The 16,495-nt window shown below is 37.3% G+C and overlaps 1 long non-coding RNA gene across 1 annotated transcript; it reads right to left on the bottom strand.

Annotated features, from left to right (window-relative positions):
- Positions 1-635: 635 nt before the first annotated feature.
- LOC120884429 (uncharacterized) lies at positions 636-9,144 on the bottom strand. Its single transcript, XR_005726866.2, has 3 exons — positions 9,059-9,144; positions 7,030-7,273; positions 636-5,055 (listed from the first exon to the last, which is right to left on the bottom strand). It is a non-coding gene; the product is annotated as an uncharacterized LOC120884429 (long non-coding RNA).
- Positions 9,145-16,495: the final 7,351 nt, after the last annotated feature.

The following is a 16,495-nucleotide window of genomic DNA, read 5'->3' on the forward strand; positions in this document are numbered from 1 at the left end:
AACTGGAACAGTAGTGGTAACCACTGACTGACTCTAAATTCACATGAGGCTCAGGAACAGAATCCATTGTATAATTTATAAAGTTCAGATTAACAGGACAACTGCAGAGATCTGTGATACAGCTACTACAAATGACCAGTCATGCAAATGTAATGCTGAAGACATTGTAGTCATAAGAAATGTGGCCTAAAACCACAAGTCCTTAGATTATATATTCTAGTTGAGAAGTGGGGAGAGCATATTTAAAAAGTAGGTCCATAAGAAGTGACTAAACTGAGTGGACTTCATGTGGTCCAGATTCTCTACATCTTTTAGTAAAGCAAGAATAAATAATCTTGTGTGTTGAGAAGGCAATAGCCCTACTTCAAATGATGAGTTGTGTGGAAATAAATGGTGCCATCAGGTTGGCCTGGTCTAGACAAAAGTTATCAACTAAAGGGTGAAGTGTAGCTGGCCATGACTTGCTTTGTAATTGAAGAACCCCATGCCTAGAAAACCCCTGTTATATTAAAAAGATATCCTGATATGTGTTGCTCTGCTAAATTTCTGTATCCTTTGGTATATTTTAAAAGTCTTTGTTTAAAACATGAACTTCAGGTCCAGTAATGAGGTAACAGAATATAAATTTACTGGTACAGATAGCAAAGGCATCAACTTTGAATTGATTAAAAAAAAAAAAAAAACCCTGATGAGTCTCATTACCCCTCTGAGATAGTGGGACTCCTCCCTATGCTGGTAACATAAATCCACAGATCCAGGGTAACAGCTCTACTATCTTAAGGAATTCCTGCCTTAACTAGTTAGTTATAGCCTTTACCTGAGATAAAGCATCTGAGATTCTTGCTACAATAATGTTTAAATTCTGATAGGCTGACCCACAAGTTTGCAGGGAACTTTGGCTCCACCACAAGCAACCATATTATCTTTAGGTGAACCTGAAATTCAAGTAACTGTCAAGCACCTGAAAGGACTCTAGAAACAGCTATCTGAGTTTTTCTCTCCTTTCCTAACCCCAGTCTGCAATGATTGGCACAAATCCTAATTGCCATGCACCAATTGTTCAAGATAAGGCATCTCACCTCTGCTCTGGAAGCCCACCAGCTTACCTTCCAAGTGCAGCATTTACATATCCCCATCTTCATTATCCTTCATATGGTATCTGAAAATAACCATAAGGACCTATCCTTTTGCCTATAAAAGAATGTGTTCTGACTTGCCAAGAACAGGTTGGCAAGGAGAAATGTCTCTGAGAATGTTGGAATCTTATCTGTCTCAAAGAATCGACCTGATACAGAGTCAAAAGGGAAAAACAAAGAGATGGTATATCATTTGGGGACAGAGGGAGATACTTAAAATGTCACTTATCAAATGCTTAGAGTTTGACAATAATGTTTGGGGTAGTCCTTATGCTATCCTAGAAAGAAACCTTCCTAGGGATAAACGTACATGTCATCAATTCTTCCTAAACTTGACTAAAGCTGGTTAAAGCTATGTTAAGCTTAAACCTCATAAAAAGTGCCAAATATTGTGAAATGGATCCTATACTAGGCATATCTCTGCATTTTGTGAGGCTTTCTGAAGTTGTGTGAGGTACTCCTTAGAACTCACTGATTAAATATTGGAGCAATATCAAGTGGTTATAGTCATTTGCATAGAACACTATGTACTTTTTAACAAAATGAGTTTCATGAGTCCACATCTGGTTCAAGTTATAGATTAAAAGGAGAATGTTTTCCCCCAACAAGGATATAACCTAAACATCCATCACTTTTTTAAAAATGCTTTGAGAAATCACAGAATTAATTGATTCTCTGATTTCCTGTTTCTGGTAATGGTTCAGTGTATTTGAATCAGGTCTCCAGCTGAAAACAACTAAAAAGCTGGATAAAATACACTTGAAATAATATTTTTAAAAGCATCAAAGAGATTACAAAATAGTAGGAATTGTTATCCCTAAAGTCAAGACGTGGAGAATCTGGAGGAGTAAGTAAGCCCTAAATCACTTCCCCTGAAAGCACTAGCTAATCCTACAAAATTGGAATCTTTTTGATAACTTTTTTGATAACCTTTTAGGGTACAGAAGGAGTCAGAAAACAAAACTTTGGGTCCATGTAACTTGAAGTCTGACAGGACACCCTTTCCTTCAACATGCTGGGATCTAAGATATTGGAGTGAAGGTGAATAAAAACTGGACTGATATGGAGAGAATTCAATTGTGGTGAAACCCTCCTGAGTTGTCCAGGAGATATCAAACTTTGAGCAAGTGGCTTTGAACTTGCAGTGCCTGCAGGTGCCTGGCAAGAGCAAATACAAAACTCTTTGGAGCCAATTATCTTCATTGCAAGACTGACAGTTGTTCCTACAAAATGAAATTTCTAGTTCACTGAATAGCACAGGGACAATTATACTCTGTACAAAGATTAGAATCAACAACTAAGACAGCAGAAGTCGTCTGAAGTTGTAGGAGGAAGTCTTTGGAACCTACTGATCACAACAGTATGCTCCACAGTCCACAAAAGTATCAAGAATTATATGATGAACTTGAAGCCCTCATTATCTACTCTCAATAATTACCAAAGTGCCAAGGTATCAGGCCAACTTGCTCAGAATGCCAGAGGGTGACAGGGGTGGATGGACATGTCCATTGACATTCTTTTCTTTTAGATGAAAATCCAATCAGCATGACGGCTACTGCCACAAAAATCCAATCAACACGATGATAGCCATGGAGATCTAATTGGTATGATCGTGACTGCCATAACTTGGTCTAGAAAGAGATCATCAGAAACTATGTATAGGGTCTAACATCTGTTTCAGTAGATGTAGACCTTCTAGTCACTCTGGTAATGCTCAAGTTTGAGAATCACTGCTTTATATTTTATCACATAAAATGAATCCCACAAAACATATAAATGTATTAGGTCTGCGAAAAGATCCAAGAATTCCCAGATGATGCTGATATCAAACCACACTTTGAAAAAAATGAAAAGAGAGAAATTAATATCCCTATAAAGGTAGTAGTAGTCACCCGTGGGGAGAAGAGCTGTTATTTGAAAGCAATATGCAAACACTTTCTGGAATGCTGGCAGTTTTCTATTAACCTGGTAGTGATTACACAGGTATAATCATAACATTGTATATTTATATTTTAAAGAAAATCAAAGAACTGATTGTTCCTTTCCTATTCAATAAGTCTACTGTCATTGTACTGATCCTATCCATAATCCTTCTATTACCCTGTCTATAATCAATACCAAAAGTAGAAAATGAAATAAGTTTGTAATTTCTCAAGATATAATGTATTTTACTTTAGTTCCTAATGTAACTGGCTCACAAATAGCTTCAAAAGTTAAAACACGAAAGAATTAAAGTTTCTGAAAACCCCATTTTAAAAGTTGTTTAAAACGTGGAAATATACTATCTGTAGCCTTTGTTCCCAATTTAAAAATGTATGCGAAACTAAAAAACAATCTTAAACTTTTAACAAGTATTCAATGTATTTTTTTTCAAAGTTGAAAGCAAGGAGTCAGGGAGAATCCTACATTTTACTAATCTGAACTTTCTACTCCAAAAATGCTTGCTTCTCCTCTTAAATACAATCTGAAAATGAATATCCAGTGCAGGTAGTAGCCCTATCTTTTCAAATAACCCTTACCTCTGGGTGAAAGCAATATTCATGAACTGTTCTTAAGTCTGTGAGAATGTAGATAGTCTCTTTGTGGGAAGAAGGATGATAAAAATGGTTGAAAAACACTAAATTAAGATGATTAGCATAGATTGTGCTTTAAATTCTCACAAATCCTTGAAGACCAGTAATAGAATCTGGGGTATATACACCTGTTTTTTGTTTTTATACAAAATAAACATTTTCTGGGATCAGACTCTTTCACAAACTTTGCAAAACAGAAATATTTGTCATTTTGATTCAGAGTATCAACAAATCCTATTTTTCAAGTTCTGACCTTTACTTGGCGAGGAAACAATTTTAAAAGTTATAAGTTTTATTTCTGGCAGTTAATAGCTGCCTATGACTTGTGATGTACCAGACAGGTATCTGGTACATCAAATGGTCCCCATAGCAAGGTCTATTAACACACACTTGAAATATAACCTCTCTGTACCACTTTTTAAAAGTATTATTATGCGGATAATAATACTTTATGTCACAGTGTTGTGGTTTGGATCTGAAATGTCCCCCAAAACCTCATGTGTTGAAGACTTGGTCCTCATTACAGCAGTTTTCAAAAGTGAGCTTTTGGGAAATGATTGGACCATGAGGGTTCTAACCTCATTATGGATTAGTTCATTGATGGATTCAGGCCTTAGCCTGAAAACTTTAGGAGGTGGGGTCTCTTTGGAAAAAGTAGGTCACTAGGGGCAGGCCCTTGAGGGGTATATTTTGTCCTTGGCCTCTTCCTTTTTCTCTCTCTCTGCTTCCTGGACACCATGAGGAAAGAGCTACTGCCTCTGCTTCATGCTCTCTGCCATGATGTTCTGCCTTGTCACAGGCCCATAGTAATGAGGCAAAGTGACCATGGACTGAAACCTCTAAAACCAAGAGCCAAAACGAACCTTTCCTTCTTTTAAGTTAATTTTCTCAAGTATCTTGTCACAGTGATGAAAAAATAAGTCATATATAAAGTTATAAAAGTTTACATATGTGAGGATTCAATGTGTTAATGAATATTAAACTTTTAGAATAATACTTGACCCAGAGTAAACACTAGTCTTAGCTGTTACTGTTCTATCTATAGCCATATAAACCCTACAGCTATTGAAATTATAAATGCTCCTAGTCTTGCAATTTGGGTGCCATTACTTCTAGATTAATCTCTCTCTCTTGACTATTTAGTTGGAAGATGCCACACACATAGTCTATAATCTATAAAGTCTACATTTTTGTCTTGGATACCCAGAGATACTCAAAAGAGTCACTGAAACAATGAGGGCACCTTCATCACCACACCAGAGGCAGAGCATCATCTTCAGGCTCCCTACTTTATAGCCGTTAATGATGGTTGAAGGGGTCACAAATCCTCCTGGGTTACATGATATCTGAAATAAAAAAACATACCCCCATGACAATATCAATCAAATGTGCCCCCAGATAATGGATAGCAAGACTATACATGCAAGTGGGCACACACATACTCATTCACTCGAGGGTAGTCAGCATGCTTGAGATTGAATACTTACAATGACACTCAGCCTTCTTCCTTATCCTCAAAACAGATTATTTTTTTTAAGTTTCACTCAAAAATCTATAGGGAATGCTCATCTGCTGTGAGTACAGCACACCGCTGATGTTATTTGAATATTGAGTACAGTTGTAGAAAGAGTAGGAGTGGGTCCACCTCTTCAACTAAAATTCATTTTGGTAACTAGATGCATCTGCTGCTGACAGACAAAAATGAAATGATTGAACTCACTTTGCTTATCTTCTATTTTAGGGAAATTTTCACAAGAAACTCCCCTGCTTTATTTAGTAAGGAACAGATGTTTCCCCATATGGTTTTCTCACTATCTCAAGAACCACTTTTGTCCATATTCAACATGCATAAATATTTCAGTAATTTGGCGTCTGCCTAGGATATAGAAATGTAGCAGAGCATCAGTCCTACTCTAAAGACCAGGAAAAAAAGAAGAAAAAAAAACAGAATAATTTTTCATGAACCCAGCAGAGAACTGAGGTTAGGATGACCAACTGGACTTTTCCAGTGTAGTACTGAACGTCCCATTTCCTCAATTTCAGAATAGTCAATCACCCTAGCCAGAGTCAAAGGCAATCAAGAAGCCTGAAATCCAAGGGAAGATTGGCTCCACCAAAGAGAATCAGAATGAGTGCTGAAGAAAGGCCTACCTCCTCCAGCCACACCCTATTTGCCTAGAGTTACCACCCAGTTAATCCATATCAGTGGATTAATCCTCTGATGAGGTTCCAACTCTCATTATCTAATCATTCCACCTCTGAATGTTCTTGTATTATCTCACACATGAGCATTCAGGGATACTTCATATCTAAACCATTAATACCAGGAGTCCTCTGGCCCAGATTAGCAAGATAGCAAACATCAGGTAACAAGCAAGCCGAGGGAAAGAAGCATGGAGAAAGGCTCCTTTGTGGTATAGGCTTGCTGGGACGGCTGGATGCTCAGAGTGGAACAGGATCATTGAGACAATCCCTCTAGGACTCTTAGTGTTACCTAAGCAAAAGTAACACTAGAGGAAACTGAAAATGGTGTTGTATCAAAGGTGGAATAACGAAATTCAAACCAGCTTAACTGCTGAGTAGACAAGATTCAACACCTCACATGACTGGCCTAGCAGAAAAAGTGTGCTTATCTTGAAGCATAGATGATCTCTTAATCTCTACTGTTCTATACAAGATGCCTGGCATTTGATAAAAGATTATAAAGACACAAATAAAAGGAAGAAAAAGATCCATCCACTATTTAAGAGAGAAAATAATCAAGGGAAGCAGACTAAGGCAAAACCTAGGTGTTAGAAGTATGACAGAAAGTATTCAAAATAACATTCATCATCTATATTAAAGTTTCTGGAAAGAAAAATGGCAACAACACGAATGAACAGATGGGGAAATTTTAGCAAAGATAAAACCTATATGTGTCAAATAGAAATGCTAGATATAGAAAACATGGTAACAGATAATGTGGTCTAAAGCAGTGATTCTTAGCCACAGACCATGTTGCCTCTTGGGAGACATTTGGTTGTGACCATGATTGGGCTGCAGTGCTACTGGTATCCAGTCAATAGACAAACCAGGACTGCTGCCAAATTTCCTATAGTGCACAAGTGAGCCCCATACAACAAATAATTGCCCAGAGCAAAATGTCAGGAGTGCTCAGACTACCCTGTCTGACTGATAAAAAAGAAGATGCAAGTCACCTGTGTCTGGAATGAAAAAGGGGACAATACTACAGGTCTCAGGATGCTAAGAGGCTAAGTATGATGTCACAAACAACTGTGTGCCCTTCACTGTCAAAAGCCAGAAATCAGGACAATCCAAACCTAGTTCTTTTTGGTCCACATCTATATGCTTTACTTGGTGCCAAGAGGAATGTTTGAGCTTCAGCTTTTGGAAATTGCAGGAAGTCCAGAATCCAGTTAATGTCTTCCAAGGCACCAGCTGCCATCTTCTATGCTTCCAGGAGTTCCCAAGTATTTCACATCCTTTGATGTACACATCTCAATCCAGTCTTAGCATGCTGGCTTAATCATGGTTGTAAGGCACTGTTGCAACAAAGTTTGGCCTCTGAAAGTTGAACAAAAGGGGAATCTCAGAAATGTAATAGTTTGATTTGGCGGTAAAGATTCTCTCCCAGCTCAACTTGCTAAAGCTTTTCTGCTTAAACATTTCTAAATTTCTTAAGAAAGTAAGTATTTATGTGATGGTAGGTCCTTCCACACTGATGAAGCCCAGCAGAGTTTCATTTCAGGCCCCTGAAAGTATCTGAGGAGGTGAATTCAAGTTCTGGGCTTTGGTTGAACAGTATAGCTCATGAGGCCAAGCAGTCCAGGAGCACAGCTGAGACTGAGCCCCATGCTGGAATGGGTGAGCTGCACATAGGAAACTGGGTAATCTAACACACAAACAAAGCCAAATCTTTCCAGGGAAGACATAAACTAAGATTGAGTCAATCAATAAAATATGGGTGATATGAAAGCAAATTGCAGATATTATAATGAGGTCATGCCAAAGGCTAGAAGGATCACACAAATGCTCTGGTTGCTACCAAGAGCAAGTCACTGAGAATTGCTTCTGTATGGAGAACTTCACACACTGACAACCCTGGGCCTCAGTTCCCTTTAAGGACACACTTTAGTAACCAGAGAACAAGGCGACTACAAGTTCTAAGAGGGCTAGATTAGGACCAACATCCTAGTATCTACTTTGATTTAGAGCTGACATCTTCCCTCACCACATGCTTTTAAGATCCATCCAAAACACTACAGATCAAGATTTTGGAGTCCACTCCATATATTCCATAACTAAGGGACACTGCTCAAGTGAGAGATTAAATTTACAGGTAATTTTTCTGTCTCCTTATTTCAGACTAGAGCATCAGGAAATTTCTTTACCAAAGCAAATGATGAGGTGACCACCCTCCTTGATCACATCTTCCATCCTTGTCTGTAGTTTCTTTACACTTCACTTCTGCAACACTGGACAATCAGTTAACCAAAGCAGTAGTTGCTCTGCCAGTAACTGAATTAGTTCTAGTGCCAGAGCTGACAGAAGATTGAATCCTTTTCTCTCATTAAAATGATAACACTGTAGTCCTAGACCACTCATGGTTAGGACTCCAAGGCCCATAATTAAGCTAGGTTTAAAAGTTTTTGATCTGGGTGAGATATGAAAAAGCTATATTCTCTGGGAGATAAGGGGCAAAGTTTTTAGGGTGAGGCAGTTTTTCTGAACATTTTATGTAAGTAGTTTCCAATACTAAAAATATTTATAATAGTGCTTTTCAAGAGAAATAGAGAATGAGTTATATACAAGATTTATTTAAGATTTTCTAGAAGTCACATTAAAAGTAAGAAGGACCAGGTGAACTTAATTTTAACATGCTTATCCAAAATATCACTTCAACAAGTAATTCATGTAAAATTAAATATTTTTAAATGAGAATTTAAAACAGGGTGTGTATTTTACATTGCATCTTATTTCAGACTAGCCACGTTTCAAGAGCTCAGTAGCCACTTGTGATTCATGGCTGTGGTATTGGACAGTTCAGTATTACACTCTCAGATTTCTTCTCTAAACAAAGTATCTTACTTAGTTAATATTTTAGAGATAAGGTCTTTCTGTGTTGCCCAGGATGTTGTCATACTCCTGGGCTCAAGCCAATTCTCCTGCCTGAGCCTCTTGAACAGCCGAAACTATAGGAATGCACCTCTTTAAGCAGATTCTTTCTTCCTCATATCATGCCAAACAATTCAGTTCCCCACCCGCCTCACCTGCACCAGCCCTTCCTGGATTCCTGTCAAATCCCTTTCCCACAATACTCTGTTAGTATATGGTCAGCTGATTCCTTACCTGTCAAGATCCTTCAGCAAAGAATCCAATACTATTGACTTCATTGGATGTGGCACTTTCACATTCTATTCATTTCTCAAACGTCCTGAAATAGGAGGAAGGGCGAGGGGTGGACATTGGATCAACAAGTTTTTATGATTCCAACAGTTCTCAGCTTAGTTAACAGAATCACCCTCTTCTACCTCTTGATGTCTTAGCAGCTACTGCTGGGTCTAGAGAAGAATCCCTTTTAAAATATACTTTAAAATAATTGAATGTTAGAGAAGAAAGCCTTTGTGAAAAGACAAGAGTTGGTGCCAGAGCCATTGCAAAAATGAAAACATGGGGCCCCTGGTTCAAAAATTAAGACCTTATGGAGGATGGGAACAGATCATTAATACAAGCACAGGGCCCTTTTGAGCCTTGTGTCACTTGCATAGGTTGATGAAGCTGGTCCTGGCAGGGCTTATGTCTCTGGAAGAATTCCAGATCTGTAAAAGGCAAGCCAGTGATGAGGTTCTCTGGGCTATCTTAAAGACCTCCTCAGTCACATCTACTAGAATTAACTGGAGGAGAGGATGTTTTGGAGAATGGAGAAAGAGGTAGTGAGGGAATGAAGGAGGTAGGTGAGACAACCTGGCTCTGCTGATGAAAACACTGACCAGTGTCACTCACACGTGCAGAAACTTATCAGGCCCAGCTTCTGTGGACCCTTGTTGGGTCTGACATCTGAAAAGGCGATTTGTAGGCTTGAGAGCAAATCCCTCCAAGGCTGCTTCTTTTGTGACTTTTCCCCCTCTCCAAGCCAGGAACAGGTGGTGACTAGGAGTGGCCTCCAGAAGCTGCTACAGTGGGAGTTTGCTGGAGCAGTGGCATCATTTCCAGCCTCTGACTCTCAGGTTGGACTCAGGCCCAGGTTCAGGAGAGACCTTTCCAAATCAGGCCTAGCAGCAGCTCTCTGTCCAGTCAGCACTTCTGCTTTTCCCAACTAGGACCACGGAGACCTCTATCTGTTAAGAGACTTGGGACATCGGTGAGGAACTGGGGTCTGGCTTCCCCCAGGTGCAGGAACAGCAAACCTGAATTAATTCCTTGCCTCTTTATCCGACCGACCTGGCCTAGGTAGCCACATCGCCGCAGGGGCCTCAGTATCCCTGAGCCTCAGAGACCCCTTGTCTTACTGGCGGCCAAGGGCTCCAACGGCCACCTACAAGCAGTTCAACTGAAAGTGGGACTGGAAGCCTGTGGCTGCACAGGAATAGTTTCCTAGGCGACAAGCCCCGCCCCAGGCCACGTGTACAGCCACGCCTCCTGGGGAGTAGTAGCCAGATGGCAGGGGGACAGCATACGGTGATGCCACAAGCTGTCTTTTGTGTTCCCCATTCTTCCTTGGTCTTCTGTTTGCAGAAGAGCTTTACCTAACTGTTGCCGGCATACCACGTGACTTTATGCGCTTTTGGTGGATAGACAAGTAAAAGATTTGCACCTCCTGTAGGGGACTGGGGAGACTAGGGCTCTAGCTGCTCAAAGAGGCGGAAACTGTCAGGGCCTCATGGAGGTGCCCTCTCGCCCATCCATCGCTGCTCTCAAATAGCCACACCAATTGCCACCTGTCTCCACCCCAACCCAAGATAATACTCATCTATTCGCCATTGTATATAATCTTGTATTGTAAGATTGTTAACATAAAAGTAAACTAAGTATATAACGTTTTGGGATTGGAATTCTTAGCTCAATTTTCTGGGTCAGTAGTTTGTGCCTTTTAATTTCTGAGCAGTATTCCAAAGTATAGACATACTATTATTTATTTGTTTAGCCATCCACCAGTTAAAGGACGCCAGTTCTTAGCTATTATAAAGAAAGTTTCCATAAAATTTGTCTCCAGGTTTTGTATGTGAACATGAACCATCATTTCTATGAGAAAAAAGCCAGAAGTGCAATTCCTGAGTCATAAGGTAGTTGCAAGTTTGGTTTTCAGAAATCGCCAAATTGGTTTCTGAGCTGCTGTACCATTCTATATTCCTATTAGTAAGGTAGGAGTTTTCATCAAGAACAGGTGTTCAGTTTTATCCAATGGCTTTTCAGTGTCTAAGGCAATGATTATTAAAATAATATTTGTCTGTTAGTATTTAATATGGAATTTATACTAATGGATTTATTCATATTGTATTAGTCTCAATATATTGCTTTACTTGTTAACATTTTATTTAAGTAGGACTTTCTTTATCCCTAAGTAAGATCTATAGTTTTTTTTTTTTTTTGTAATGAAGTGTCTTTTCCTAAAAGATATAGTTCCAAGATGGAAATTCTTTCTTTTTCTATGGTCTACCATAATCCAAATATTATTGGGATCACCTGCTTTTTGTAAGTTTAGAAACAGTCATATTTGAAACTGTCTTAGTATTTTTGGAAGACAGGCCTTTGCCATGTTGTAAATAAGTTTGTAGTAATTGATCTATTTAGACCAATTTTGGTAAGTTACATTTTAATATAATTAATTTTATTAGATCACTATATATTTCATTTGAATTTTCAAAATTAGTTGCATAGAGTTTTACAAAATTGACTCTGACAGTTCTGTTTGCAATTATTTCCTCTATTATAGTCCAATTTATAAAACTGCATGTATCCTTTAATAAAATTACATTAACAGTAAATCAGTTTTATTACTTTCTACCTAGACCTACAAAGAACCAGCTTTTGGATATCTAAAAAATATTCCAACTTTTAAAAACATTTGAATTCATAATACACCTGCCTTTGTCTGCATGATTTTCTTCCATTTGTTTTCTATTTATTTATTTATTTAGATGAGAGTCTTGATATGTGTCCCAGGCTGGCCTTGAAGCAAGATCTCCCTGATGCAGCTTCCTGAGTAACTGGGATTACAGGCATGCACCACTGTGCTTGGCTTCTTTCTTTTGGGTTTTATTGCTCTCTTTTTTTTAATTTAAAAAGTTTCTCCTTTTGTTTATTAATGTACAAATTTAGGCTATATAATTTCCTCTAAACACTGCTATAGTTACATCCAATATATTCAGATATGTAAACTGATAATTATTTTTTGTACTATATTCTGCAATTTCAGTTTTGAATTCCCATTTAACCGAAAATTATTTAAAATTGTGAAATTAGAATTTCCAGGTAGTAGGAAATTTTTCTTTTTAAAACTTTATTATAAACTTCTGGATTTTATTATGATCAAAGAATGTTGCCTGAAGAGTATTTCTCTATTTAGACAAATTTGATTTGTGTCTTCTTGTGGTTTAATATGCCATTGATTTTTATGACTTTTCCTTTTCATGCTTTCTTGGAAAGAAAGTGGTGAGTCTTCCTCTAGGATGTGTAATTTGACATAAAGTGTTAGTATGTTGTTTAGATCGTCAACATTTTATTATACAATTTCAGTCTTTTGTGTATTTTTTTATTCATTTCTGTTCACTTGGATTTCTTGGACTGAGGGTGGTAAAATCTCTTTCCACTAATACATCATCCCTTTCTCCTCATAACTCCTTACAAATTTTGTCTACAAGTATTGATGTTATGCTGGTGAATAGATATTCATAATTTTTATTTTGCATATTTTATTATTATAAAGCACTTTTTGAGACATCTCATTTGATACAGGTTTCTTTATCTGATGTAAGAGAATGCTCCCTCTTCCCACCTTTCCCACCATTTGCCTTGTATATGTTTATCCAGTGCTTTACTTTCAAAGTTTTCAATTTTTTTTTTAAAAGAGGCTTTGGATGCAGTAATGAATTGGCTTTGCTTTATATTCTAATACAAACTTCCTTTTCAAAGCTGACTTCTGCTAATTGCTGTCCGCAGTGGTGAGCTGGAACCAGCTCCTACCAGCTCACATGCAGCAAAATCAGATTCATAGCTTGAAAGGGACCATGGAGGGGCCATGGAAATCAGCAGAGCTACAAGCAAAGGTGTTTTATTTTTTTACCCTCCTCAATCTAATTCCTGTCATTAAGCATTTACCAGCACACCACTGGCTGTCACTAAACTTGAACTAATTCTGTCATTTTATTTTATGTTATGGTTTGGTGTTGTAATATCTGTAGTGAAATGTGTTTTATAAACTTTTCAAATGTGTGTGTTTATTGTAATACTTTGGCAAATATTTTTTCTTTTTATCTTAAGAATACTGTTATAACCATAATTCAGAATAAAACCTTTAATCCTCTGTTTAGACAGAAGCTATTAACACTGGGAGTTGTCACAAATCATATATTTTCTTTTTTTCTTTCCTGCCTCCTTTCCATTTAATTTTAGTGCTTTTTTTTTAGCATTTACTTTTGTCCTACTAAATCAGTGTCATTCTTTTTACTTTATCATCTTCCAATGGTATCTTTTATCCCCTTTCTATAAAGGATGGGAACAGAACATATATTAGTATGAAATAGTTATACCAGTTCTTCTCTCAAAATTTCATTCTACTCTGTTGCTCTAATCTCTTTATTTGCTTTCATTTTTTTCCTACAGTAAAGTGGATTCAAATTCAATGATAGTCCTGTTGTTTTCATTTATTGGTTTCCTGAAGTTCATAATCTAGTATTTTCTTCGAGAAGGACTCATCATGTATTAAAAAATGTGTATGTCTTTATCTTCTTGAGAATTTTATAAGGATTTGTTTTTAGCTTTATGTTACTGTGATGAAATACTTGAGAAAATCAACTAAAAGGAGGAAAGCTTTATTTTTGACTCATGGTTTCAGGGGTTTTAGTCTATGGTTACTTTGTCCCATTGCTCTGGGCCTATGGTAAGGCAGAACATCATGGTGGGGAACATAGGGTGGAGCAAAGCTGCTCACCTCATGGTGGCCAGCAAAGAAGTCAAAGGAGAGAGGAAGAGGCAGGGACAAAATAAATATATCCTTCAAGGGCATGACCTCAGTGACCCAGCTCCTCCAACTAGGCCCTGGCTCCTAAAGTTTCTGCGGTCTCCCAATAGCCCATGTAGCAATTAGAGCCCTTGTGATCCAATCACCTAAGGCTCTACCTCTGAATATTGCTGCATTGAGGATCAGACTTTCGACACATGAGCCTTTGGGAAACATTTCAGGTCCAAGCTATAATAGCATTGCTCCACTATTTTCTGGTTTGAAGTTTACTCTGGGGAAATTTGAGGTTGTTCTTAATTTTTTTCCTTTGTAAATGACATTTTTGCATAGCTCCCCAAAGAATTCTTTGTCTTTGAAGATCTGTCGCTTTATTATGTATGTCTCTGTGTTACTCTCTCCTGGGACATTGTGTCTGTTCAAATTTTTAATCAAATTTTTTATTTTTGGAAAGCATTTCTAAATCATTTCTTTAATTTTATCCCATTAAATATAAAGACTCCAAGTATTTATTTATTTATGTAGGCTTTCCTTGTGTATTTTTGATATCTGTTATTTTCTCTATAATCCCTTTTAACTCTTTATGTCCACTTAATTTGGCTCTATTTTCTCAATGTACATTACTGATACTTTAGTTTGTATTTTTCCTCTACTATTCTCATGATCACCTTTTTTTCTATAATGCTTTGGTTCTTGTTTACTACTTTTCTAAACTGACCAGTTTTGTGTATGTGTGTGTACACCACACACATATATATGTATATGTGTATATACATATATGTATGAAGTTTACACATATATATTTATGTATATGTATGAAAAGTTTCTTGCCTTGATAAGTGTCTTTTGATTTTATTATTAGTTTTCTAGTTCTTTTTCTCATTTGTTCTTATAGGGTCTTTGCATAGATCTTTTGCACTTCTCTTTTGGTAGCCTGGGTTTTGAATGAGCTGAGGTTTTGCTATATTGAATTGTGAGAGGTTCATATGAAGATGGTCCTGTGAGCAGGAATTTTCTTTTGAGTCTGGGTTTTAAGTGTGTCTTTACTTATTCCTCTTGATGGAAAAAGGCTGCTATAAGGTTTTTACTTTGAAAGTTTATCTTTTCTTCCTACTACATACATAGCTTGTTACCTATATAATTCAACTTTATATTTTCCATTTTTCACATCAAAGCCACGGAATATGGTAAACAGGGAAACTGTTACTATATTCCTTCAGTTACCAACAAAAGATTAAAGGTTTGCATTTCAGAGTGTTCCCTGTCTTTAGAAAGTATACTTTATATATTTGATCACCTCTTTCTAAGATCTGTTATTATGGGAGTCCTCTTGCTACATTCTTCCATATTCTTCATGGACTTTCCTAGCCCTCCCTACTTGCTCTAGTTTTAGAACTAGAAGTTTCAGAAATCTCCTAGTGTTTTTTCAAGAAGGATCTACATTTCTGCTTCTTTTTCTGGTGGTTACTTTCTTCTTCCCAGAAGAAATGGGAACATTATCCTCCATCTTCAGACCAAACCTCTTCACACTAAACTCTTTTCCTGTTAAAAGATGTGTGCTTGTGTGTTTTAATGCACGTAGAAGACTGGAGTATGTAGAGAAAATTACAGTGGTGGATGTCTTGATCCATTAGGCTGCTATAACTGAATATGATGAACTGTGTGGCTTATAGACAGCAGAATTTATTTCTCACAGCTCTGGAGGCTGAGAAGTCCAAAATCAAGGCACCTCCAGATTCAATATCCAGTGAGGGCCCATTTCCTAGTTCATAGGTGGAGACTTCCTGCTGTGATCTCACATGGCAGAAAGGGCAAACGAGCTTGATTTGTGAGAACACTAATCTCATTCATTGCCCTATTTCCTAACAACATCACATTGGGGATTAGGTTTCAACATATGATTTTTGCGGGGAGGAGTTTCATCTTATTGCAGTGGATTTTTGCTTTAAGGCATAATTCCTCTTAAATATCTGATGTGCTGGCTCTTCCCTGACCTTTGTCTTAATAATCAACCTTGTGAGCCAGATCAGTGGAATTGGTTCAAAGCCTAAACAGATAATGAATATATTTTCCCAGGTCCCCTGTGAGAAATATGTTATCAAAACCTTTGTTATCTTACTACTTCCCATCTCATTGTGATCCACCTGAAAATTCCCTGCCATCAGAAATGAACTTGATGTCCTTAGCTCTTTCTTCTTCCAGAAATAAACTTAATATTTCCTTTTCCTGGAAGTGTTTCCTATCTCCTGAAGTGAAAACATGCAATGGTTCTTTGGATTGTGAAATGTTAAGCCAAACTCCTCAATCTGCCTTCCACGCAGAGATCTCTGCAAAACCTTTCCTCGACTGCTTTTTTTTTTTCAAAAAATCTTTATTTATTTGTAAGTTAAAGAATATATCTTTAAATAATCCATAGGTCATAAGCAGCAATCACAAAGGATATTATAAAATATATTTAACTAAGTATATCAAAACTTGCCATATGCAGTTTATGCACTGCTAGAGAAATTTTTAATCTTAAATTCATATATTAAAAATAAAAGGGTAAGTCTTTTTTTTTTTCCTTGACTGCTTTTTAAGGAAGGTTCCTCATAATTCAACTAAAGATC

This window comes from Ictidomys tridecemlineatus, chromosome 3 (assembly GCF_052094955.1).
Source record: "Ictidomys tridecemlineatus isolate mIctTri1 chromosome 3, mIctTri1.hap1, whole genome shotgun sequence".
In the NCBI taxonomy this organism is placed as follows: Eukaryota; Metazoa; Chordata; class Mammalia; order Rodentia; family Sciuridae; genus Ictidomys; species Ictidomys tridecemlineatus.